Genomic DNA, 7,955 nt, shown 5'->3' with positions numbered 1-7,955 from the left:
TTTACAACCTGGTACAAAATAAGGCTTAAAGTTATGCATTAATTAAGGGTGGCGCTTCTTTGGGTGCCTTCACAGGTGGCTGCTAGCTTCACCCACTCTATTCAGACGGAGCTAAGCTAGTTTTCCACCATGTTTTTAGTCTTTATACTGAGCTAAACTAGCAAGCTCCTGGCTGTAGCCTTGTATTAAACAGAAAATCATGAGAGTGGTTTCCACCCTCAAATCTAATTTTATATCAGTAGGAAAATAAATAAGTGTATAACCCCAAAAAGGGGAGTTACTCTTTAGGCATAAGCAAGTGGTCAGTCAGTCCATATGGCTTCAGGGGTTAAATTTTAAGTTAACACAGGACAGTGGCTTTTCTGGTGTGTAAGCAATCAATTCACTGGGTTGATTGGAGACCTTTTGGGAATGGACAATCTTTGACCTCCTCGCTCCCCCTTGACCTGTGAGCCTGGGCGCCATAAACTGCTGACCGCCATCGCTGCTGGTTAATGGAGTCGCCCTGCATGAGCTATGAGCGTGGTTGCATGCTCTCACACACATGCACACACTCACACACAAATAAACACACACACAGGCATACAACAACTCCCCCCGATCCATTAATATTGCATTCTCAGCCTCTGGGACCTCCACTGAAGGGAGATGGTCCGGATCAATAACTGCCTGTTTAGTTTATAGGCGGCGGGGATATGTGCTTATACGTACCATGTCCCACTGTCACTATGATTTAACTCAGGGGTCGGGAACGGGTCGCTATCATACATTTGTAAAATATTATTTAACAGCTGATATATCTTCCATACATCTGTAATCGATGCAGGACCTAAACACACATGCACAAGGGAGCACACATGGATGCTGCATCAGGGAATGACTTTAATCTTTCCAGGGTCGCACAGTCTGCTGGTCTCATCCATCTAATATCCATCTGTGGTGGTTAAAGTTCATATTTCATCTCATTACAAATCAGCGGTGTATCAGTCTGTGTTTTTATTATCATTATTATCACTATAGTAATCTATAATTATCATCAAACTGATACAAAATACATGGAAAACCTCTGATGCACACCATACATAGCAGTCCAGCACCAAACAGCAGGCGGACAAATGTTAACTGAACGCATTGGTGGATTAGGAGACAATGGGCCCCTGGACACAGACATGGGAAAGGCCCCACCACGTCTCTTACACAGGAGCCAGACACAAAAACGTAACAGTTTTTTAGCCTGTTTTAGTTGTTGTTTCGTGGCTCTTTGTAGTTTTTTTTGTTTCACTTCTTAATAGTTTTGTTCTTTTTATAGTTATTCTTTATCTATAGTTGTTTTGTCCCTTTTTGTTGTCCTTTTGCATGTGTTTGTAGTCATTCTGTGTCTCTTTGTAGTCACTTTGTGTCTCTTTTTGTGTGTTTTTTGCCCCTTTTGATCATTTATTTGTGTCTCTATGCAGCTGTTTCACATTCCTTTGTAGTTTTATGTCTCTTATGTAGTCATTTTATGTTACTTTGTGGTTAGTTTGCATCTCTTCATGACAGGTGCGTGTGTCATTGAGTGACATTTTGCAGGTGAAGGCCACAGGAGCCCCTGACACTTTGGGCCCCAGGGCCTGTCCCTTGTAGGCCCGTTTAATAATCTATCCGTGGGTAAACGTAACGGAACATTTGTGGCTGAATAGCCAGATATTTCCAGATATAAATTTAAATGGGGACCAAAAACAGAGCTAAAAGCAGAGTGAATAATTGACTTGCATTTGCTGCATCTGTCTAGGAACACGATAATGAAATGAATCAAATGAATGCTAATATTGCTTCATATCTTCTTGATTGTTTGTTCCTGCTGCTGCCCCAAAAAGCAAAATAACTGCAATCAGGATTTGAAAGCCTACAATATTATCATGGCTTCAGGTCAAGAAAAGCATTTTTTTTATTTCAAAATGTAGCAGCCACTTTCACAGCCAACTACATTTTCAGAATAGACCTTAGATGATGATCAGTTATCTCGGATCATTTTTACTAAAACTTGCTAGCATTTGACAGGTGGGTGGTGTTCATTTACCATCGCGCATGCCCTCCAGTTATAGAATATCTTCAAGTCACACAATCCCATTCATGGGTGAGGAGTGCGTAAAGGGAACCAGCCAGCTATGTCGTTGAGTTTCCCGCTGCTGAAAAGTTTCCTTTATGTCTCTCGCTGCACCAAAGAGCCCTGAGATTTGAGATAGCAGCAAATCTCTCATTCATCAGCTGACTGAAGTTATTCAGGCCTGAAGGTATTGATATGCAAACAGGATGGTTCAGCTGCAGGTCTGCAGAACAGGCCTTTATCCAAAAAGCCCTGGCTCCATTCCTGATACATTTCTCTGTCGCTGACACAATGACCTCCCTGTCAATGGTCCATGTGAGCGTCTGGCTCCAGTGAGGGCGCAGAGGATCCAAGCACGCACGGATTAGACCAAACCCGGATATTGGGATGGATGGGCTAATGTCACCCCTTCAGATCTTTACGTCCCGAATGAAAGTAACTGGTGACCCTTGTTGAGGGGGTCAAGTGTCCTCACTTGGGCGGGAGAGGGATGGCTGCCTGATCACTGGCCGCCAGTTTGCCAGCCTGCTTACAGGGCACTGCATGGGCTCAATCAGGCATGGAACAGCTGGAGGACGGGGGGAAGCTCCTAGAAGCCACATGGTCTCACAGAAATCCGTGAAATAGCCACGGATTTCGCTTAACTCAAAATCCGTGGAATAGCCACGGAATCGCTCAAATTTTCGGGAAACTGACACGGATTTCGCTACAATGCAAGTTAATGACAGTCATATCCCGTGGCTATTCCAACATACAAAGTGAGTATGTACATTCACTGAGTGAAGATTTAGAAAATAAAACATATATTTCTCGCTAGAAATGTGATCAAAATCCATTTTTATGCAGAAACTAAGTCAAAATATTGATTTTTCACTAAAAATGAGAGAACTGTCCGCCATGTTTTTTGTTCTGACTGCCGGGACCTTGAAAGTCACGTGACTTGGAACAAACCAATAGCCACGGGATATGACTGTCATTAACTTGCATTGTAGCGAAATCCGTGTCAGTTTCACGGAAATTTTAGCGATTCTGTGGCTATTCCACGGGTTTTGAGTTAAGCGAAATCCGTGGCTATTTCACGGATTTCTGTGAGACCAGGTTGCTTAGAAGCCACAGCACTCGCCAGGCAGTAACACAGTTGACCATGGTGCCGTCAACTGCATGTCCACACTGGTGAAATCAACATTTGGTTATCACAATTTCACAATCCATTCTGAAATTCTTCATATTTTACCAAACTTTTCTACTAGCATTGTTTCACATTCGCAAAAGTATATTTGCAAGGCTAATATGTTGGTGTTTAACCCTTTAACATCCAAGGCTTTCAATTTCCGTCTGGACTTTTTGCTTATATTGACAATAAAAGGGTCAGAAAATGTCCCGTGAGTAAGTGCTTTTGCCCATTTTTCCAGATAACTTGGAATTTTCAATATCTATCTTATTTACAATTTACTGCATCATATAAGAGTTTAATAATAGTTTAAAATGAAGAAAAACACAAAAGCTGAATTTTACTTTAGAGTTTAAGTGGGGAAAAACAATGCAGTTGAGCAAAAATTACAGATTTTGCATGTTAATGTTCAGCATGTACACCATCTAAGTTTAGAAGGCAACATTAGCTCGTTTTGATAATTTACCAAAGTATCTGACTCAAAAATTTAATGAAAAGTCAATGAATCATCAAATTTCATGGCAATCAAGTCTGGGGATCATTAAAATCAGTGGGATACATCATCTGGGACACAAGAGTGTCTGTACCAATTGCATACATTTTACAGATTACATTTTTTTTAATAAATTTGCAATTAACTATGGACAATCATGCTTTTGATCTCAATTAAATATTAAATCGATCGACAGCCCTAAAGGACCGCTGTTTTTGTGAAAACATGCAACTCTTTAATTTTTAAGCTGAAGGACTCCTCCGTAGGTTAACCAAATTCGGCCACCATTGTCCTCTAAAATCCCGCTGAATAAGCACTAAAATGCCCACACTTGTTTTCAGGAACCAAACTGAAAACAGGCCTGTTTTGTTCCCACAGCTGAGCCTCCACACAGCCTATCTACTGTCCACATTCCCCTTTAATAACCCAAACAGCATCTCCTCTCTCTCTCCTGAAGTGACTTGAGCAACTGGTCACTCCTCTGTGGAGGTCAGGATCAGCCCTCTGGCCTGCCCAGAGGTCAGAGTTCAAAGTGCATTCCACCACCGAGGTCACTTATAGTCATTTGACCCGCATATGCAGAGGGTTATTCTCAGACTGATGAGGGGGAAAAGTGATTACGATCTAGTCCGGTCCCCGTGTAATGGACTCATTTACTGTGAATGATAGAGATTAATTGGTCATTATTGAGGAAATTGCTCAGGGAGTTACCCTTTCATTGACATTATTATGTATGATGCCTTATGTTTTGCCAGATTGCGGCCGAGTGTGACTGTGGTGGGATTTCAATCTGCTTCAAAAATATATATTAATCTGAATTGACGATCACTCTGTGTAACATAACCTGTGAAGAAGCGTAGATTTAATGAAACAACTGCCTACCAGAGTGATATCTTTGTGGGTGGGGTGTGTCCTGGTGGTCATCTGATAGAGGAGTCATCTGTTGCCCTCTGAACCCAAAGTATGGAAGTGTGAGGAAGAGGGGAAGTTGGCTGTCAGCCAGACATACTTGAGTCTGACACCTTAACTCCACAAAGCTCCTTTATTAACATGTGTTACACTTTGTATGACACTTTACAGATTTCGGCGAAGGCTTCAGTGCTTAGCACTAAATATCCAGTTCCTCTATTTAGCGTTGTTGCCAGAAACCAAAGGATCTTTCTCAGGATGTATGGCCGGACACTGAATGAGCAGGCCTGGCCACAGGCTGAAACAATTCTCAGATAATTATTACGTCTCTGTCAGAATCTGAGAGACTCTTGGCGAAGAAGCTTACATCAAAATATGCATCTCTGTTGTAGAAACCACGTCATGCTCCACCTACCAGAGTCAGGAGGTGATGGGCAGCTGGCTTGTTCGTATTAAGGATGGATTACTTAAATGGGCCTGAACCTCTGTATGAAACACGGAGACACTAAATGACTACAAATATAGGTGAAACGATTGCAAAAAGATGCAAAATGACTTGAAAGACACTCAAAATGACTTCAAAGAGTCACAAAATAACTACAAATTGATGCAAAACGACCAGAAAGAGAGGCACATGTACTTCAAAGAGACACAAATTTGCTTCAATGTCACAAAATGACCACAAAACTAATACAAAACTACCACAAAGAGACATCAAATTACTTCAAAGAGATACAAAATGACAACACACAGGTGCAAAAGAACCACAAAGAGACGCAAAATTACTTCAAAGAGCTACAAGATGAAAAAAACAGATGCAAACCGAGCACAAAATGGTGCAAAATTATAACAAACAGAAGAAAAACGACCACAAAGAGACGCAAAATGACTTTAAAGAGATACAAAATGACAACAAACAGATGCAAAACAACCACAAAGGAATACAATTTACTTCAAAGAGGCACAAATTTACTTCAGAGTAACAAAATGACCACAAACAGATACAAAGACATGCAAGGCGGCCACAAATAAATGCAGCATGACTACAAATGCAGTTCTTTGTAGTGATTTTACATCTTTTTTTTTTTTTTTTTTTTTTTTTTAGTGCTGTGGGACCTTTTACATGTATCTGGGGGCCCATTGTCTCATAACCTGTCTATATCTGTAGGCTATCTGGAGTTCCAAACAGCAGCTATTTATTTACATAGTTTTATATTGGAATATTCAAAGTTGTTAACTTGGCATTCATTCATTTCACTGAACAAATATAATAAAAAAGTGTAATATAATAAAAAGTTTTTTGTCACAAGCCAGTGATTCAAATTTAAGTCAAATACACACATTTGTTTTTTCAAAATGTGTTCTACATTCAAAGATTTTTAACCAGCCCCAAAGGGACCACACTGGCAGTAAAGTCATTGAACTAGAGGCCCCAAAACACGACTGTTGAATCTGGCTCGTACCGTGCTAACGAGAACTCTGTCGGCTCAAAAGGGAGCTGGAATCAAAGCCTTGAACATCAAAAAGGTGTCCTTCAAAACCTCAATCCTGCTGTTGTCTGTTTATCATAACTGCCTGAATGGACGCCAAATCATACAGCCGGTGATTGGTTTAATATGAGGGCTTCTCGACTTTGACGAGCGAGCTTCAAATTAGGAGAGAACACTCGGTTCTTCTGGCTGCAAGAGCCACATTCCTCCAGCGAAGCGGAGAGGATTTGCACCCGTGTTTCCTCTCTAATTAGCAGATCAAGGGAGGACCAAAGACATGTACCATACATTAATTACAAATCACTGGGAATAAACCCAAGTTCCTGTGTTACATGCTTGTATACACTAGTTTCCATTTGAATGGCCTCCTGATGACAGTTGGCTTAATGAATGGGCCCTCTCATTGATTCCACCATATGTTTAGCAGAGCCAGTTCAATGAGGTTTCATGTTGTTTCGGGTCCAAGATGTTTGGTGGTTCAGTCAGTCATTTAACATCTCAGGAAGAGACGGAGAAAGTGCCGAGGCAGCCAGATGAACAGACCTTTAGAGAACAGGTTGTCTTTTATTTTGAAATAGAAGCTGAATAATAAAATAGAGGTATAAAAGAACAGCTGACAACCTGCCCTCAGGGAGGGTCATTAACACCTAATGAAGCTGACCCCACAGTGGATATCTATGGATGACCTTTGACCCTTAAAGTGCATGTCAAACTCCTGAAACAGGAAAGGCTCGTCAACCTGCTAGGGATATGCACTTATTTTTGATAATGAACTACTGCTATTAACTATTTATGATTTATTGATTGTTACCAGTGTTTTTCTGAAAGAAACTTATTGTGTGGAAAATAAAATAATTGAAACAACTCAACTTTCTTTGTCGTTCATACTGAGGAGAATAGGAATTAAATATTTGTAGTGGTGAAAGTCCTTTGACCAAAGCAGAGGTAGATAATAAGGTTACTCTCTATTGGAACAATCTTTAAAAGAATAAGAAAATAAGTGTGGGTATATAAAGACTAATAAAAAATAACATTTAAAAAAAGGCAATAAAACATGTTAAAATATAAAGAGAAAGAAATCAAAGAATACATAAGTAAATAGAAAATGTGGAAATATATAAATAAATAAATAAATACATAAATAATGTGGGAATAAAAGTATTTTTCTTCCATTTTCACATTAAATTATTAATTATTTAGGTAGTTATTTATTGTTCATTTTTTTAATTGTATGTAAATGACATAATTTTTTTCTGTATATTTTTTTCTCATTTTTTGCAGATGTATTCCTTTTATGGCACTCATAACATATGTAGAATAAAATGTTTTACATGTTCAGGTTTTTCAGCAGCAAAAGAAAAATCATCTACTGAAGCTTTAATTATATATTTTATTTTAGTTATTTTCAACAGGGACAATGTACATTGATAAACATTGCTGTAAATGTACCAGAGTTATAGTAGGCTAAAGTTTTGTCAAAGAAACAACAGATAATTAATTTACATGTTTTCATGAATTTATTGTAGAATATTTCTTTAGTCTTTTTATTTTGTATAATTTAATTTAATTTGTACAATTTTATTAACAGGAGAGCTTTGCCACATGAGCCTTTTTTTTGCATTAGAACCAGAACAAACCCCCACCTCTCCTGCTCACTTTTCTTCTTCCTCCCTGTAGTTTACTCAGCGTTCATTAGCCTGCTGTGTCCGTGTGTAGCTCTGTGTGAGGGACCTGCTATTACACAGCTGTTTCTGCAGCCTGCACTGTGACAGTCCAACAGGCTGCTCACTCCAGTTTACTTCACAG

The sequence above is a fragment of the Centropristis striata genome, chromosome 21 (assembly GCF_030273125.1).
Source record: "Centropristis striata isolate RG_2023a ecotype Rhode Island chromosome 21, C.striata_1.0, whole genome shotgun sequence".
Classification (NCBI taxonomy): domain Eukaryota; kingdom Metazoa; phylum Chordata; class Actinopteri; order Perciformes; family Serranidae; genus Centropristis; species Centropristis striata.
The sequence above is the reverse complement of the archived record's forward strand: the minus strand, read 5'-3'. Positions refer to the sequence as shown.